Source organism: Haemaphysalis longicornis, unplaced genomic scaffold (assembly GCF_048455015.1).
Source record: "Haemaphysalis longicornis isolate Haplotype H1 unplaced genomic scaffold, Haemaphysalis longicornis Haplotype H1 scaffold_6, whole genome shotgun sequence".
NCBI classification, from domain to species: domain Eukaryota; kingdom Metazoa; phylum Arthropoda; class Arachnida; order Ixodida; family Ixodidae; genus Haemaphysalis; species Haemaphysalis longicornis.
Genome location: NW_027526407.1, coordinates 47,040,999 through 47,060,585, shown reverse-complemented (window position 1 = coordinate 47,060,585; position 19,587 = coordinate 47,040,999). Strand labels below are relative to the sequence as shown.

The 19,587-nt window shown below is 48.1% G+C and overlaps 1 long non-coding RNA gene across 1 annotated transcript in view; it reads left to right on the top strand.

Annotated features, from left to right (window-relative positions):
• Positions 1 to 17,834, top strand: part of LOC144141539 (uncharacterized) — a 37,031-nt gene extending 19,197 nt beyond the window's left edge. The window contains exon 3 of the long non-coding RNA XR_013316636.1: positions 17,466 to 17,834. This is a non-coding gene — a long non-coding RNA (uncharacterized LOC144141539). The remainder of the gene's footprint in view (positions 1 to 17,465) is intronic.
• The last annotated feature ends 1,753 nt before the right edge of the window (positions 17,835 to 19,587 follow it).

The following is a 19,587-nucleotide window of genomic DNA, read 5'->3' as shown; positions in this document are numbered from 1 at the left end:
TGATTATGTATCTGGCTCGAGTTGCGGTGATCGCAAGAGCGATTGCAGCCTGTTCTGAAGATGCAGTATTGTTTTGTGAGAACTGTCACCGAGGAGTACGTTTGTCCTTTGTGGTCCGCTACCACCACTACCACCACGTTTTTGTCTGGATAGTCTGCTGCGTCTACAAATATGTTTCGGGGTTGTTGCCGTATTGTTTTGTGAGGGCTTGTGCGCTTGCCGTTCTCCTGGCATTGTTATATGTCGGATCCATGTTTAAGGGTGGTGGAGTTGTGCGTATGAGCTCTCGTAGCGAGGCGGGTATGTGAACTTCTTCGGCTTGTGTCGATCCGTAGGGAATGCTGAGTTCTCTTAGGATGTGTCGCCCCGTAGGAGTTTTGCAGAGTCTTTCAAATTGTGAGATTTGCTGCGCCTCTATGAGCTCGTCGATGCGGTTGTGAAGGCCCAAGGCATCGAACCTGTCGTTTGGGGTTGACATTGGCAGTCCAATAGCTCATTATATGCCCTTTCAATCATATTGTTAATTTTTTTCTTTTTCCCCCTTCTTGAGATTAAGGTAAGGGGTGACGTAGATGATCCGGCTAATGATGAAAGCCTCGACGAGTTTTATGGTGCTTTCTCCTTTCTTCACCCCTTTTCGGTTGGTTATGCCAAGATAAGGCGGATGGTCTTTGTAGTTTGCTTGTCCAATGCTTTTATGATTTCCGTGTTACTTCCTGTGGCGTGGATATTTAAACCCAGGATTCGAATTGAGTTTACAGTAGGTATGGTGCTTCCCGCGTGATGCAGCTCAATCTAGATATCATCAGTGGGCATTGACCGTCGCGTACGGTGTGCAGGGCGGAGGATAAGTAGTGCTGACTTCTCCGTGGAGCAGGTCAGACCCTTAGGAGAGATCAATGCGTTTATCGTATCTACGGCGCGTTGTAGTCATTCTTGTATTTCTCTGTCACTGCCGTTATTATTCCAGAGGGTGATATTGTCAGCATAAAAACTGAACTTCAGGTCCTTTATCCCCTCTAGTTTCTTGGGCAGTTACAGTAGCGCCGTATTGAAAATGTAGGGAGATAACTCTGAGCCTTGCGGCGTTCCTCTGCTGCCAAGGTTTATATTTTCGCTTTGAATGCAACCAAGACTGAGTGTGGCTGTCCTGTCGCTTAGAAAGTTGCGGATATAGTGATATGTTCGCGTTCCTGCCCCTATCTTTTGGAGAATCTGGAGAATAGGTTCATGCCTCACAGAATCAAATGCTTTGGCTAGATCTAACACAAGTATGGCTCTGGTGTCCAGAGGGGAACCGCCGTGCCCCTCGAGAATCTGCTTCTTCAATCTAAGAATGGTGTCCTGAGTGGAGAGCTTTTCTCTGAAACCCACCATGGTGAAAGGGTATAGATCTTTTTCTTCCATGTGCCGATTAAGTCTGTCGAGTACGACGTGTTCCAGAAGCTTTCCTAGGCATGACGTGAGGGATATCAGTCTAAGATTTTCCAGATTTAGTTTCTTTCCTGGTTTTGGGATCAGTTTGATTGCGGCTGCCTTCCACTGACTTGGTATGTTGCCACTTTCCCCAGCATTTGTTGAAGTATTTTGTCAGCTCCTCCACTGAGGTGTCGTCTAAATCTCGGATCATTTTATTTGTGATTCCACCCGGTCCAGGTGCAGAGTTGACTCGTAGAGTTTGTATTGCATAATTAACCTCTGTTAGTGTTATAGGGGCGTCGAACGCCTGGTTATCCACCACACCAACCCACGCCAGTACGCCGCAGAGGGAGTAAGGTAAGCTATCAGACAGACAGCGAAGTCTACCATCGTCGCCAACTCGCCCAATGCATGGCGGCAGGAGCAAGCAGCGGCGCAAAGCGTAGGAGACAGATCCAAGACATTCGAAAGCGTAAAAAAGAAGCGCAACCCGAAGCAAGTCGTCTTAATCATGGGGCGTAAGAAGAGGTTCTCAGGCGTTGTAGTGTACATGAACGCTTTCGCACTCAGAACACGTAAGAAGCGCCTAGGTGTCCTCGGAGATTTTTGCAGCGTGAGCTACACTGGCCCAGATTAAGCAGTTTCGCGCGGCTCCTGGAGAGCCGTGCTGCGCAAGCGCGGCACGTGGCAGCCCGGTCCACTTAATGATCATGCGGGGGGTGGCCGGGTGTGGAACCGATGGCTTCTGCGTCGCAGCAACACCGGCGTGCGCCTATGGAACCAGCTTAGCTCTGGGGAGATTGGTGACGCTGTGCCGGAGCCGCTTGATAAATATACATTTGTGACATAATGCGTATACCAAAAGTGTGCCATTGTGGCAGCAGTAAGCATGATAATCAAGCTAATCCTAGACAACCAGGAAAGCTAAGAATAACCAGTCGAACCTTAGCTCAGGCTACGTATATCCTGGCATAGCCTAGCTAAGCCGCTGCTAATTTTTTATCGACGTGTTAATGGCAAGGACTGTACTCACACGGAACTAGGCAAATAAGAAAGGCTTGCGGGTGCAAGAGGCTACTGTAGAGAGAGAGAACAAACTTAATTGCCCCCAGAACACTGAGAAAAACTCCTGACTTCAGCCCAGTGCATGCTTTCGAAATTTGAAGGCGAAGATTGTATTGGCTGAAGATTGCAGCCGTCGGTGTTACTGTCGGCGCGTACTCTCCTCACCCGCAGCTTGTGGCACCGTGTGCCTGAGAAAGACACGCCGCCTAATCCGCTTTCTTGTCACAAAAACAAAAAATATGGCAAAGATTAGGTTAAAGTAAACGAGAACAGGCTAGCAGAGCTTCTCATCAACTGGGACGTAGTTAATTGACAGAGGAAACACAACATCATGCGTTAAACGGGCGTAGTAAACAAAAGCATAATTGCAAATTCGAAGCACCCGAAGACCACAGATGGCGCTACGTAGACCAACACATGCTAACGCACTCGTCCAAGCTATGCCACCCACAGAAAAAAAGGTGGGGTTCGGACCGGTCGAGGGTTGCGTTGTAGTTGGCAAAGGGTTTGGCACTTATATTGACAAAAATTTCACAACGGATTGGTTGACGGCTTCACAAGGTTGCACGAATTCTCTGTCCCCGGTACAGGGAAGGCTGGGTGTTTTACTTTTTAAGTGCGAATGCACTTCTTAAGCGAGCCTGAATCGTCCGCCGCCGTCCGCATAGCAACAGCTGCGGGTGCGCGCGCTCCTCGTCTTCCCTAGCAACGGGGGGAGATGGGCGCGCGCTGCCTGGCCGCTGACATAGCACATACCCACGTGGGGGATCGTCCGCCGCCGTAGTCCGCATAGCAACAGCTGCGGGTGCGCGCGCTCCTCGTCTTCCGTAGCAACGGGGGGAGATGGGCGCGCGCTGCCTGGCCGCTGACATGGCACATACCCACGTGGGGGATTGGCCAGGAATCGGGCGTGAGAAGGGCTAATGCACCCGCTTAAAGGAGTACTGACACGAAATTTCAAAGCTGAGATCCGCTCTAGCAACAAGTACAACGACAACACAAATAGGTGTCTGTGAATAAATGCATCTTTCTTTCTTTGTAGTTGTGTGTGTGTGTGATCTCTCTTTCGCGAACATTACCGAACCGCACAAATTCAACTCGTGCATTCGCACTTTCACATTCTTCCCCTCGGGGAAATGTGGGGAATTTTTTAAATCATAAAACATAAAATAGATATTCATAAAACATCGAATTTATACAACCACCACCGTAACACTATAGAGAAGATGGTTTAAGAGCCCTTTGGACTTTTATGGCTTTTAACAGGGCGTTAAGGCGCTTTGTGTATTTCTTTATGAACTTTTTCGGCAAGAATGCTGCCTGGGTACCCTCAGGATTCATGTTATCCATTCCCCTGGTCTTCTCCGCTTCTTCGGAAGTGAGATCGCAGCAGCTTCCGTAACGGTGTATCCTCAGAGCCAATGGGTTCGCCCTCCTCTCCTTCGCGAAGCCGCAGTGCTGTTCCACGAATCGATCTCCCACCGCGCATACTGCCGACGAGCGTGCGACTAACCCTGTCCGGCCTTCGAAGCCGAGATCCCCCGAGTGTCTCCTCACAAGCATGGAACGGAAGGGAAGCCCTCGGCCAAGTAGGTAGGCGACGTCCAGGTCGTACTCGTAACAGAATCGACGCTTTCCCACGAGTAGACTGCCCACATTTTTTCGGCCAAGTTCCGCCTCTACGCGGTCGATGAAGGTCGGCAGGGTGCCGTTGTAGTGGCCGACAATCATGAGCTCTTTGAAGTCGAGGTGGATGAAGTAATCCGTCTTGAAGCGGGACCGAAAAGCGCAGTCCGCTAACGCTGCGGCCTGTCCCCAGCCCTGGTGGTCCACCGAGCCATTCCACGGTGAAGGAAGCTTGAATGGGAGGATTGTGACGTTCCAGCGGGCTACCTGCATCCGGCCCACGAGGGAGATGAGGTCTCGGCTCATGTTCGCATCGTAGAGGAAGACGGAGCCGCTGCCAAGGAGAGTGTGATGGGCCATAAACTCAATGAACTCCCATAGCCCGGGGCTCTCACCGTACGCCGGCTTTACGCATACGGAACAACATTTGGTAGGTGCTGCTGAAGGTGGCACGTCTATCGCACGCCAAACGATTCCCTTGCTGCCCTTCGATGCGAGGCTTACTGACGAGAACACGGTACCATCACCTTTCCGCAAGGGGCAGATGATGATAATGGGCTGAAACTTGTTCGCGGACCGTTCCGTCAGGGGGCGCAGGTGGGCTTTCTTTCTTATTACGCGGCCGTCGCCAGTGCGAATTAGGCATCGGAATTTGGTCCCTGTGAACGAATCTCCCGTCGTCGCTCTTATCCGCACCAGGCCGATGACGTGGACGCCCCAGACGGTCGTGTTGGTCAAGTATGCGGAAAAGACGAGCACGTCGTCTGTGACGAGTTGCCACTTCACGTCGTTCGTCCATAAAATTAAGTTTTCGTCGTCCTCTCTTAAAACCCTAGAGAGGCGCTGGTTCCACTTGCCGATGTACTTCTTCACAAGCAGCTCGTTCTTGCTCGGGCACACATCCCCTGTGGGGAAAAATGCGTCGCTTGTTTGTAACTCAATTGTAAACAAGTTGTGTGTAATACACCTGCTACATTAGCGTCCGAATGTAATTTGAACCAAATTTCATTTGACTTAAATGCGAAGTTGTGCTACCCCACTGGGTTTTGAAATGCCTAGCAGCTCAAATGACATTCGAGCCATATGAGTACCCAAAGAGACATTGGGCTCTCAAATGCCATTTCTAGCACTCTCGCGCACAGCGCTCCAAGTCAGCATAAACAAAGACATTACTGGTGTACTTAAAATAAACAAAATATTCTTAATTGTGGGACTCTGTTGACTTCTTGCTCACTTAAATCATGATATCAAGATGTAATAATTCCGTACTCGGCCCCAGTGCGAGCAAGCGACAAAGCAGTGTGGCCAGACAGCACAAAAAAACCTCGATTGCGATTCAGAGCGTTATTGGCAAATTGATATCATTTTAATCTAAAGACTGCTGCTAAATCTGATTGTTGAATTATTGTGTAAAAACAGAACTCGACAGCAGCAGCACCGTGCAGCGCGGCGAGCCATTGCTAAAGCTTTCAAATGCCATCAAGTTGTAGTGAAGCACGGCGGAATCTGAATGGCATTCGAAGCCCTCGATTTGAGTCAAACGACAATTAGTTTAAACGACATTGGGACCCTAGTGTAGACGGGGTATAAAACGGTATACATTGCAATTGTAGGTGCTCTGTGCATTCAAATCTAAATCACACGTGCCTATTTTTTTTTATTTTGAATAACTTTTGAAAGGACATTTTAAAACACAAACTAGGGATTGTTTTTTTTTTTCCTTAAATTTGGCGAGAAATACCTCTTCCTATTTTGAGAGGGAAAAAACGCCACTGAAGCTTGGCGCTTTGCCTTTGTTCCACAGCTTTCACTTCTGCTTATGGGTGATTGTCGGCAAGCGCCTTCAAACCAGTTACACTGCATTACGGTGGCTTTCACAATAAAAATTGCGCGGTTTAGACGGAAAGAGTATTTGTACCATGGTGGCAAAATTTTTACACTTCAAGTGAAGATACATTTGCATGCAAATTACTTTTCAAACACTGCCTGCATTGCGGAGCCACTGTTTATAGAAAAAAAAAACAGTTTGCCAACAAATGTTTTTTTTCGGTTGTTGTTTTGACAAGGCCATGAACACAAAATACAACCTTCTTAAATTTGAACGAACTAGCCTTTACTCGCTGAATAAACACATCTCATTCAAAAAAGACACTTTTTCCACCAATAAATGCAACGATTATTGAAATCTCCTTTTCCAGCTGCAGGATATCAGCTGTGGCAGAATGGAAGCAGCAGTAATGCAATAGAGGAAGCAGCTAAAAAAACTGTGATTGATTCCTGTGTCATAGGAATCGGTAAAACACGAAAGTGTGAAATGGGCAGAAAAATCTGCAGCAGAGCATGATTTGCGGGGCGGAGGCTGTCTTGCGGGTGTGCTTGACGAGCGACGTCCTGCTGCCGGGTCGCTTTTGCAAAGGTGTACCGGCGTCATTTCCGTGACGGATATGACGTCAGTGAAATATTAGTGTATACCGGGATAAACACTTTCGTGTTAAAATATAAAAACCGAAAACGAACAACCCTAAGAATAACGTACTCTTTAGTACTAAAGGTTGCTTCCCTGCAAGGAGACCCTGTCTGCAGGGGTGCACCCTTTACAGGCCGCTTGCTTTGTTGTACTGGCCTCCCTTCCGTGACGGATATGACGTCAGCGAAATCTTTGTGTATCCGGGAAGAAAACACTTCCGTGTTAAAAATGCAACGAATATTGAAAATCTACTTTTCCAGCTGCAGGATATCAGCTGTGGCAGAAACGAAGGAGCAGTGATGCAATCGAGGAAGCAGCTAAATAAATAGTTGTCAGCGCGTTTACTTCCCGTTAGCATTCAACTGGTACGGTGAAACGAAGCCAGTTTCCGAGCTAAAATCGCACAGGAAGGTTTCTTGGCGGTAGCGTTAGTAAGGACAGCGAATCGTTCAAGCCGTATTCTTTGACGTCATGAGATGTCCCATGAGGGGGCGCCACTACTTTGTCTGTATGCCTTTTTACATTGATTTTATTTTTGAGAACTGGTGATAAAATTGGTATCATTATTCCAAGGACAAAGCAGACTCTTTAAAAACATGGATCAAATGCGGCTTTTGTCTTCACGACCCTGTAAGGCAGAATATGCGCTTTTTGTAACACGAAAGCTTTTATTCCCAGATACACACACACACCTCCCTGGCGTCATATCCGTCACGGAAGTGACGCCAATAAAACGAAGCAAGCGGCCTGTAAAGGGTCACCTCTGCACACAGGGTCTTCTTGCGGGGAAGCAACCTTTAGTACTAAAGAGTACGTTATACGTAGGGTTGTTCGTTTCCGGGTTTTATATTTTAACACGAAAGTGTGTTATGCCGCGATACCCCAATATTTCACTGACGTCATATCCGTCACGGAAATGACGCCAGTACACATTTGCCGAAGCGACCCGCCAGCAGGACGTCGCTCGCCAAGCACACCCACAAGACAGCCGCCGACCCGCAAATCATGCTGCGACTGCAGATTTCACTGCACATTTCACTTTCGTGTTTTACCGATTCATATGACAGAGGAACCAACCGGTTTGTGCACATCAGTTGTTATCTTCGTGCACGGAACGAATACCCGGATGCAGGAAAAATCGGAAGCAAGCCTTGCATTTATTCTTATGAGTTTTATGACGACGGCAAAGAAAGGAGCAAAAAGCGATTACATTTTTTTTTTGCATTTAGTGAGCAACCCTTCCGCTAGGGTTTGCTGGCATGATTTATTTAAAGCAGCACTGACACCAATTTTCGGCGTTAGTATTATTGCACAGTTCGCTTCCTTCATTCAACAGAATACCCTGGCTGAAATATGAGCGGCCTGCGACGCGAAGAACATAGTTCAATTGGATCTCATTTAGCACGCCGACGGAGCAGCGCGCGGAGCGGCACTCAGCAAATGGACATCAGCGTGATATCACTCCAGGAGAGGAAAAAGAAGTGACGCAACAGCGCTCATCAAAAACTCGTGACGTCACTTCACGCGCGCGGCCCCACGAGCGGCGAGCGGGCGCAACACCCTCTCAAGTGGGCGCCGGTGACGTCCCCACAAAGCGGTGAGGTCAGGCAGGGAGTCTGTCATATGCGCCTTTCGGGATGAAAGCGCGGGAATTTGAAACAAACGATTTTCAGGCCGTTCAATGTAATTAACTATCACGCACTGAAGTATTTGAAGTGCTGTTTCAGGTTCGCCAGACCATTAGGCATCGATAAAAGCAATAAAAGTGTAACATAAAATTTTCGTGTCAGTGCACCTTTAAGCAAAATATTTTCCATTTACTTTAGACGGTTTTTTTGCTCGCTTGGCCTCAATAAATAGACGGCCTCAGCAGACATAGGGCCTCGGAATAGACCACCACGTATAGAAGAGGAGCTGGTGCAAAGTTTACGGGGACAGTAAATGCCGTATAACTCGTTGCCTTAGATAAAACCTCACGTGTTTCGTGTCTCTCGGCCTTTGTTCGATGGCCAATGGCACCTTCTTCGCTAAAAAATACGCGTTTATGCAGGTATTTATATCAGTCATTGTGCTTTCATATTTTAGGGATGTTGGAGAGTGTCACAAAGCGCCCTCACGTGTATTGGTCGAAGTTGACTGCTGTCTCGTTTAAAGGCGATTGCTTTATTATTTTGCTTCTGCCACTGACTTTTTCATGTAAATTCGCCAGTGGTGAATAAATATGGTAGGGGCTTCTCTTCAACCGCAGGCATGCATCGGTTTATTGTACTTATACGACAGGCTAAACATTTAAAGGAAATGGCAGTTGATAGAAATGCTACCATAATGGCGGGGGCATCCTATTTCATATTTTTGCTTGCTGAGGTTAGCGCCTTTTAAAAGCACAGGACACACAAAATTTCGCTGTGCGTTTATCACCGTTCGCGCGTACTTATCAACGGTAACATGTCCCTGCCTGAGTCTTTTTTACAGGAAAGCACTTAGGCCAGCTACATCAAACGCGTTTATCAATGCATTCTTAATTAGTGACGTCAGAAGTTTTAGGGCTCCAAAGTGCGTTGGATTTTGATACCTGCCGTCGCGAGTTCGTCATTTTCTGTTTTAAGAGAGAGTGGAGATGTTGTATTCACGACATTTTACTCTCGTAATCTGCAGAATGCACTAAACCCCTTCCCATGGCATGTTTAGATTATGAGAAAGCGCTTGACTCTGTACACACCCCAGCCATGCTAAAAGTACCAAAAGATCAGGGAATAGAAGAGGCCTGCATAAGCCTTCTAGATGATATATATATATATATATATATATATATATATATATATATATATATATATATATATATATATATATATAGGACGTACGGGCAGGATAACACTTCATGAAAGTTAAAATTTCCAGATCCGAAAGGGAGTAAGACAGGACGATACCATGTGGCCAAAACCGAGTCATTTGAAATTTGCAGACGACATAGTTTTACTGAGTGAGACTGGAGAACACCTACAAAAAAACTGTGGTTGATTCCTCTGTCATAGGAATCAGTAAAGCACGAAAGTGAAATCTGCAGCGAAATCTGCAGCATAGCATGATATGCCGGTCAGCGGCTGTCTTGTGGGTGTATTTGGCGAGCGACGTCCTGCTGGTGGGTCGCATCGGCAAAATGTCATGGCGTCATTTCCATGACGGATATGACGTCAGTGAACTCTTGGGGTATCGCGGCATAAAACGCTTTCGTGTTAAAATATAAAACCCGGAAACGAAGAACGCTAAGTATAATCAACTCTTTAGTACTAATGGTGGCTTCCCCGCAAGAAGACCCTGACTGCAGGAGTGCAGCCTTTACAGGCCGTTTACTTTGTTGTACTGGCGTCAGTTCCGTGACGGATATGACGTCAGCGAAATGTTAGTGTATCCGAGAATAAAACACTTTCGTGTTAAAAAAATGCTTGAGAAAATGCAATCAGGAAGCCCAAAAGTAAATATCAATAAATCGAAAGTGACGAGGAATAATAAACGAAACGGTAGAAGAAGTAAAAAAATATAACTACCCCGGACATATGGTTAGTGCTGACCCCAGCCACGAGAGAGAAATCCGGCGCAGAATATCTATGGGCTGGAGAGCACTCGGCAAGCCCTCCCGGCTAATGCAAGGCAAGTTACCTCTTTCTCTAAAAAAAACGTACTAGTGCATATTGCCGGAAATGACGCACGGAGCTGAAACTTGGAGCCTTACTAAACAAATGGAAAGCAAACTTAGATCGACTCAACGGGCCGTGGAATGAATAGTGATAGGAGTAACCCTCAGGGACAGGAAACGATCTTCCTGGATAAGTGAACAAACTCGCGTAGAAGATATCATAGTAGAAGTAAAGAAAAAGAAACGAACTTGGGCTGGTCATGTAGTGAGATGAACCGATAACCGGTGGACAATTAGGGTAACAGAGTGTATTCCAGGAGACAGGTCTAGGGAAGGCCTATAACACAATGTAGGGAAGAAATCGATACTTTCGGTGGCGAACAGGGGACACGAGCGGCGCAGGACAGGAGTGGTTGGAAGACAATGCGAGAGGCCTTCGCCCTGCAGTGGACCTAAGCATGCTGTTGATGATGATGACCATGATGAAGATTACTCTATCGATATAGTGTAACTTGATTGCACACTCTCTCATGTACCTTTCAGCAGACGAATGCATGCGGCTTCCTTCTATGTTTTATAATATTCGCAAATCTTAAGACAGCAAACTTTCGTAACTCGTGACGTCACCAATTATAATGCGAAGATTGTTCAGGACCAGACATACCATGTGACGCTTTTGTTACCCATCGGCCTAAACAAGTAACGGCCGCCGCAGTGCATCGCATTGAGAATTATGCTAGGTCACACCAACTCTTCCAGCGATAGCAAAAGATTACGCAAGGCTTCCGTATTCAATATCAGCCTCACGCGATGATGTCAAAAACTTTCCTGGAGGTCACCAGCGACACTGAGTTGAAAAGTAAGCGTACGGGTACGAGTACGTGTTCTAGGAAGACTGGGGAACGAAACAGGAGTGGCTGGCGCTTTGCTGCTTTTGCTGCTTCTCCAGGACATGCGTTGCACCAGAACGATGCAGACGAAGGCGGCCACAGCGCTGCAAACTCGATATTTTCCTGCACGCAAAGGAGGGTGGGTTTACTTGGAGACGCGTCTCTAAAGGCGCCATGAAGGCAAAGTACGACCTTGTTTAGTTTGAAGGATATAGCCTCTGGCAAGTCTCTCAGATCTATTCCACCCTCCAAAGAGCCCTTTTAACCGAACTAATGCAACAGATATAACAAAAGTTTAAAACTTCGTGCTACATGATGTCACCAGTGACGCAATAGCGGCAGCAGGGACGCAGTAGAGGGAAGCAATAAAAACAAATACAGGGTGCAATGTACACGTAACTACAAAAACCACCGCATACGCCGAGTCGTATGTTTTGCCGGTGGCTTCTGGGCCACTAGAACCACTAGATTAGGTTTCAGAATATCGGCACTCTTTTCTGACATTGTTGTGTGCCGCCGTCAGCGGCCATTGGTCGAACCGCGTCACATGACATTTTACTCCGGAAGCCCCATGGGCGCTGACATATTGGTGCCTCTGTTTCCGCGCGCGCGCTCTTCGATAAGTCGTGATTTTCGGTGCGCAGTGTGGCTGTATTGCACGTTGAGAGTGAGTTTTTAAGCTTCCAGATACAGCAGTGATGCCGTGATGCTCTGTACTGGGCCGTTTCAACAGGCGGGAAGGTGGAAAACGCCTGCATCGCTTCCCGCTGGGAAAGAACGACAGTGGCCTAGCGTAACCTATAGCCACTTAAAAAGCGTAGCTTAATTAGTGGCTCTAGCGTAACCTAGAGCCACTAAATAAGCTACGCTAGCGTAACCTAGCCTGACCCTATCGCACCGGCGCGCTGTCTCTAAATCTTCGAAAAGTAAACACAGCTGTCATGGTTGCCAAACGGCGCCCGGAGTCCGGACCAATTCCGCCCGTCAATGTCAGCCGCAATAGGGCGCTTAAAGCTGGCCACCCTGGCGTCAGGCACCAAAATGGCTGCCGACCAGCGTCAGTGTCGTTACTCTTAAGCGTAGCTCATTTAGTGGTTCCATAAGCCACCGGCAGAGTCCTGACCTGAAAGCGGCTACGGAGACGCCACCGGTTCATCTGTTGACGTTGACACCTGGCGTAATTGTTTGAAGTTTGTGATAGAATTGCTATCATCATCGGCACGAAGCTGTCTTTTTATTGTCTAAATTTGCATTTTGTCTTTGTGGCGTCTTGGAGGCTGGCTGCGACGGTAAAGAGTTTGACGACAGACCCTAGCGTATCGTATCCGAAAGTGTAAATCGGATTTACGATTTTTGAGAAACAGATCGGCTCTATTAAATTCCTGCCTCCACGTTTGCGTAACTAGCATGTCGAATAACTCACCATCATTGTCATCACGATCATCACCGTCATATTTACATGTTTTTTTCTTAAAGGGGCGGTAAAAACAAAAAACATAAAAACAAACAAGCAGGACATTTAAAGTGCTGCGGACTTAAACAACACGCGAAGCTGTGGCGAGTCCTGAACCACTTTACGGCAACTTTTCATTGACGTCACAGAATGCTGTTTCTTTGGTAGGCGGGCGCCGACCTAAACCATTGTCCAGAATCACGACTGGGTGATTGTAGGGGGGTCTTCTGATGTTTGTTGAATGCTAAAATGCAGTTAATACACTGATAATTATGTTATTTAGTGTTGGCCCAGAGTGCATCACTCCTGCAAATATCAGGCCACTGTAGCACGAAATCTGAAAACTTAAGAGTACATATCTTGCGTTTTTGGGGTTAAAAACATCTTTCGGGGCTGGAATGAAGCTTAGTAAGGTACTGAAGACCAGTTCTTTGTAATTAAAAAAGTTATTTTTGGTCCCAATGGCCACCTTAAAGCCCCCTGCTTAAGTGCAACATAAAAAGGAGAACTACAATGCAAAAAAATGTGGTTGGTTCCTCTGTCTGCAGCTGAGCATGATTTGCGGGTCGGCGGCTGTCTTGTGGTTGTGCTTGGCGAGCTACGTCCTGCTGGCCGATCGCTTCGGCAAATGTGTACTGGCGTCATTTCCGTGACGGATATGACGTCAGTGAAATCTTGGTGTATCCAGGAATAAAACACTTTCGTGTTAAAATATAAAACCCGAAAACGAACAACCCTACGTATAACGTACTCTTTGGTACCAGAGGTTGCTTCCCCGCAAGAAAAACTCGCGTGCAGAGGTGCACCCTTTACAGGCCGCTTGCTTCGTTGTATTGGCGTCATTTCAGTGACCGAAAGGCCGTAATTGAAATCTTCGTCAATCCCGGAATAAAAACGCTTTCGTGTTAAAAAAGGGGAATCCTTGCGTTAAAAGAGCACATTCGCCATACCAGTTCAGAGTCCATGCTTATAACACGTCGAGAAAGAGACTGCCTTGATGCACTCACGGACCATTAATGGGAATTGATGATCTCAACTGTGGTTGCGCAGTGTCAAATGGAGGAAGACTGTAATACTCGCACTAAATTTTACCGAAGGGATGAATTCACAGAAAAGTGATCTTGTACGGCAAGCATCACAAGGCAATGTTTTTTTTTTTTACCGGAGTGGCGGCGAAGCGGCAAACCGAAGGACCAATCAGGTCTTCCGATTTCCCTCCATGACCGCTGGCGGACGTACGCTTTGGAAGAGTTTTATAGACGCACGCTTGGCTGGCGCCTACTCGAGCTTAAAAACGGATTGTCAAAAAAAGATCGTTTGAGTTAAATGAGTTTGCAACAAGTGGAGTCCGCGAGATTATGACAGGTCAAGGCGCAAGCGAAACACGGTCCCAATCCGACCGCCGTGATGGTGTCAGCTAGGTAGGCATGTACGATAGCTTTTATTAGGTTAAATAAATGCGATCTCGCTATATAACTTGTAATAACAGTAACATGAGGATCGTCTGCAAGATCGGCGAGTGAGAAACCGGCGGTATCACTGCGAGAGCCTCTCAATTGCAACGAAAAACTACAAGCAGCCTGCTGTATGTATTGAGAGCCTAGTAATTGCCATGCTGTATTTTGCAAAAAGGCACCATCCATTGAGATGGACGAAAGTTAAAATGCCGGCTTTATGTTCTTGAAGTAACTAGTCCTTATCGCCCCTGGGTCGTTCGTTTTTTCTACTGCCTTTAGAACTCAAAACGAATATTTTAGCAGAAGAAGCGCCCCCGGCCGACTCGCGCAGAATCAAACGGATCACCCAAACGGGATGCTCAGCTAGGTCTGCTTACTGAACGTCGCCGTTGATCCTGGTCATGGAGGTTCAGTCCACAATGAGAGCTTCCCAGCGATGACGCGGGCGCCGTGTCTTCGGTTGATGTAGTTCAGCCCGATGAACATACGGCGTCAGGCCGCGCAAATTTCGCCGTCAAAATTCGCTCTATGTATTGGACGCACATCAAGTCTTCATGCTTCTCTCAACTTTCAGCTAGAAGGGACAGGAATTTCTTAACAGCGAAGCTCGTGCTGCCGGCCGTAATGTGTGTAGTCTGGCAAGTCATCAAAAACTTGGTCGTAGTTACTCCCGCCGTTTACCGCACGCGTGAGCACGCCCCTCACAAGAAGCACCCGGAGTCGTGCAGGCTTGCGCGTGGCGCTCGCACAAAACCCCCCACCTGCGCCGACCTCCCAGAGCCCGAGACGCTCGAGCACTTACTGTGCTCTTGCCGCCAGCACGACACCGCGAGATAGGAACTCCGGACCGCATTCCAGCGACTCGGTGTACCAAGCCACAAGCTGGAAGACTTCCTCTTCCCCACGGGATCGGACGCCATCCGACGGGGAGTCTTCCAGTACCTCCTCAACTTCCTAGTTGTGACAGGACTAGTGCATCGCTTGTAGCCGTCGCGCCTTGGACGAAACGAACGCTACATAGACTGCCCCACGTTAGGCCATGGGTGCTTGGAAGAGGCTCGAGGAGAACTAGATATATCCGCTAAATATGAGGTGATGAGAAGTGGGTTACTTGCGAAAGCTCTGGGTGCTTCGAACAGTCTCGAGGAGAACTGGATATATCCGCTTCGCAACGCTTTGTTGCATATTGTGGAGGAGTGGTGCGAGGCGGATATATCTAGAGGTGTAAGGTTGGACGGGTTGTCTTTATTCCAAAACCGGGTCGGTCGCCAGAGAACCCTAGGTCTTACATGCCCATCTGTATGCTATCGGTCTTTGGTAAGGTTTTAGAGAAGCTGTTGTTTTCCCGCTTGTATTATTTTTTGAATAGTCATAACCTAATCCATCCTTTGCAATTTGGCTTTACTCATAACAAAAACACCACGATGGCTCTCCATCACTTAAGGGAAGTCCTCCAGTCCCGCCGTCGGGATTTGCTTCATTCGGTTCTGATATCCCTCGATTTCCAGGGTGCCTTTGATTCCGTATGGCATCCTACGGTTTTAAATTTCCTTCGACGTCATTCCTGCCCCGTTAACTTGTACTGCCTTCTCCGCTCTTTCTTATGTAATCGAAGAGTGGTGTGTCGTCTTAAGGAGGGGGATGCGTCAGTTGAGCAGTCCATAGGTAGTCCTCAGGGTTCTCCCTTGAGCCCGCTTCTCTGGAACATTGTGCTTCATGAATTGTTGGAGACCACGCTCCCCCCAGGTGTACATGTACAAGCTTACGCAGATGATACGCTCCTAGTGGTGTCGGGACGTCACCGCCGGGAGTTGGAGCGTCTAGCTGCGGATGCGCTGGCGGTAGTGTGTGAGTGGGCGGAATCGGTTAAGGTTAGGCTGAATGCGTCCAAGTGCTCTTTTATGCTGTTCCCTAACGGGCGGGTTAGCTTGGCCCGTCGATTGCCTACCATACGTCTGGATGGAGTTAATCTCTCCATGGTAAAAGAAATGAAAGTCCTTGGAGTAGTCCTGGACCCGTGGTTCACATGTATGGCTCACACTACTTATCTTAAGACTAAGGTCGACATTCTCGTTCCCAAGCTGGTTCAGTTTATTCACATGCGCTATCGACTTCCTCCTTCTGCCTTCCGTCGATTATACCTCCAATTGATCCAACCGGCCATCACTTATGCATCTCCAGCATGGTGGCCGGAATCTCCATCGAATCTCTTGGTAAACCGAATTAAGTCGCTTCAGCGGATCCCTCTTCTTGTTTTGACGGGGGCCGTGAGGACGGTGCGTACTGAGGCCTTGAATGCGTTGACGGGCATTCCGCCTTTGGCCGAGGTTTTGGCGGCCCAGAGGGCGCAATTTTTGCTAGTTTCCCTGCGCCGCGAAGTAACTTACGGCCGCCTCTCGCTGTCCCCGGACCGCGTACAGCGTACTTTTGATCCTTGGCGGCGGCACCCCGCATCTCGCGTCGTCTGTCCATTCCGTCGATTGGAGACGCCACAGGCACTCGATTATGCTAGGTTACCGGGGTTGCATGTTTACACGGATGGTGCATTCTCTAATTCCTTGGCGGGTGCCGCCTTTGTAGTATACACGCACACGGATCGTTTAGTGGAAGCCAGGCGTTTTAAAGTTTCGTCGGCGGGTAGTGCTTTCGCGGCGGAGTTGATCGCCCTCAGGGAGGCCCTCGTGTATCTAACCGGTTGCACGACGGAACGGCCTGTACGGGTCTACACAGATTGCTTGTCGCTGTTGTCAGCGCTAGCCTCTTTGCGCACGCGTAACGAGGGCATAGAGGACATCCGCGCCCTTTTTTCAGTTCTTTCTACGCGCATGCGTCTTTTTCTTTTCCACGTACGGGGCCACGCACGCATACCTGGAAACGAGATCGCGGATCATCTTGCGGTTAGGGCATGCACTGTGGGCGAGCCCAGGGAGTCAGCTTTATCGGTTCGGGTGGTAAGGTCGATGCTCGATGCAGAGGTATGGCGTGCGTGGTCGGTACAGTGGACCACGGTTCATACGGATACGGAATTGTTTCGCTGGATACCGGTAGTTAGGTCCCTCCCACCTAATTTCCCGCCCCATCGAAGGGTGATTTTCTTTATCACGGGGCACGGCCGCTTTCCTTTCTATCTGTATTACCTATCTCTCGTTCCTCATCCTCTTTGTTTCTGTGGGTCCGAGTGCTGGAACATTGAACATTATATGTCTGATTGTAGCGAAACTGCCCAATTTCGCCAACGATTGCAAGATTTGCTTCACACTGACCTTACGCCCCTCCTTTATCCCGCGCTATTGCGTAACCAGCGCGCACTAGATATAATTAAGGAGATGGTTGAATTCATTAATCTCTACATGCCCTCAACAGACTGACGTGATTGGACCGCCGTGCGCGGCCTGAGAGAGTTGCCCTTTTTGTATGTCTGTTGGTATTCTGCGCTTTTGCTCTCGCTGTGCAGGTCCCGAGACGCCCTGGTGTTCTGTTCCGAGCTCCAGCGCGGGACCCGGGAGTTTGAGTTGGCTGCTCGGGCTCCTGCTTTCGGTTCCTGCGTGGACCCGGTCTGCCTGCGGCTCGTCATCACCGTCCCCTTAAATTTTGGTCGGATTGGTTGAGACCAGTCCCATCACCATGGAGGGTGTTTTTTAGTCCAGCCAGGAGAAGGAGGCATGGTTTTTCACCCTCCAGGGATGGGCTAGTTTATCCCTTTCGCGGTCCCATTAATGTTTGGTCAGGAGAGGACGAGACCAGTCCCATCATGATGGGGGGTGTTTTTAGTCCAGCCAGGAGAAGGAGGCAAGGTTTTTCACCCCCCACGGATGGGCTAGTGCACCCCTTTTACATTGGCTTTCAATAAATGCCGCTGTTTGCCGGGTACCTCCCGAGGCTGTGGTTAGCGATGATGCATCAGGGAGTTAGTGGAGGGGGGATTCATTGGGGAAAGGGTACATTTATGTGGGAGCTGAATTAGTCCAGGAGGCGCCACCCCTGCATTTCGAAATCACTTTCTGATGGGACTGGGTTGTGTTGTCTTCTGTCGCGAGTTGCAAGAGCCTCGCTTTTCTTTGCTTTTCTGCCAAATTGGCTTTACTTGAAATTCACATTGGAGCATACCTCCCAGTTCATTTATTTCTCTAATTGGCTTTAACCTGTGATAGCTTTGCTGGTGCAGGTTTTTGTTCCCATTTTCATTTATTTTGCTTTCATTACACAAGGGAACAGGAATTTGTTTTGTTTCAGTTGCACCTTGATTATTTACTAAGTGAAACTGCAACTCCCGGCTCAAATCGAATTTCGCTTGATTTTCGCTTGATGGTGGTGGGCGCACGGATGGACGCGGACGGACATTGGGAGGTCGTAAGGTACTCCGCACCGTTACAGGCGAGGGAGTGAGCCGGTTGACTCTCAGGTAATAACTCACGGTCGTTGGCCAGTGGGTAAGACAACTGACATTAACTCTGTCTGGTCTACCGGACACAGGCTCTAATCCTGCCGGTGCCTGTGTGGTTTTTTGCGATTGTAATTGCTATGCGCACGGACGCGGACGGACATTGTGCGGTCCTAAGGTACTCCGCACCTAATCAGAAACATTTTTGTTACCCATTGGCCTGGTTTGCATTTCGCATTCCCTGTAGATTATTGTATGCTACCTACGCTTTTATGTACATCTCCTTGTAGTGCTGCAGCGTGTGTTGAATTATATTGCTGCGGTGCTGGGTGTTTTCTTTCTACCTTGCTTGTGCCTCTTTTACTTGTTTGTTTGTAATACCTGGATGTACCAGTATTGCGGTTATATTTTAGCCCCACTATGAGAACCTTAAGGGGTATTATAAATAAAATAAATAAAATACGGTAGGTCGCAACCAGTTCAACGTCAGGTATGGCTTTACTGTTTAACAGCACTATTTTTGGGATCTAGGATTGCGCTTCACTCCTGTGACAATGCCACTGCGTCAGTTGGGATAAAAAGCCGTCTTCAAAATATGTACACGCGCCGTCAAAGGTAACTGGAACGTGGTCTCGTAAATTTACAGGAATTTCTTCCTGAAACTGCCTCCATGCATTGGTGTGCCTTTAAAAGAGTCCTCCCTAATAGAAAAAAGCTTCTTCTAAACCGGGAATGGCTGCCGTAAAGCCACTAAGACGAATATTTTGTGGTATTCACAAATCCTCGTTCCAATTACTTAGGACGGCTCCAGTACAAGCAACTTCCGCTGAGACGCAAGAGTCCTACGGGCAGCGACGAGAGCACAAGGACAGGTCGATACTGCGAGCCCTGGGTATCTGCTTGCTTGTACTGGAAAAACATGATTCTACTTCGCGAAAATATGAGAGGGACCATTACTTACTCCTTCTCAGCGGGCCGACAGCCATCGAATTCAGTACAACACCGTCGCTAGCACTTCCGAGAAATATTGCGATGATGACGATGGCGATGGCCCGAGTGTCAGTGAGCTGGCAAGCCGAAACGGGGATTGACCCTTTTTGATAAGTAATGCGTGCTGCCCAGTGACTGGATCAACTCCAAGCAGCTCACAAAGAGATGAAAACAAAAACACGAACACGAGCAAAATGCTGTGCAG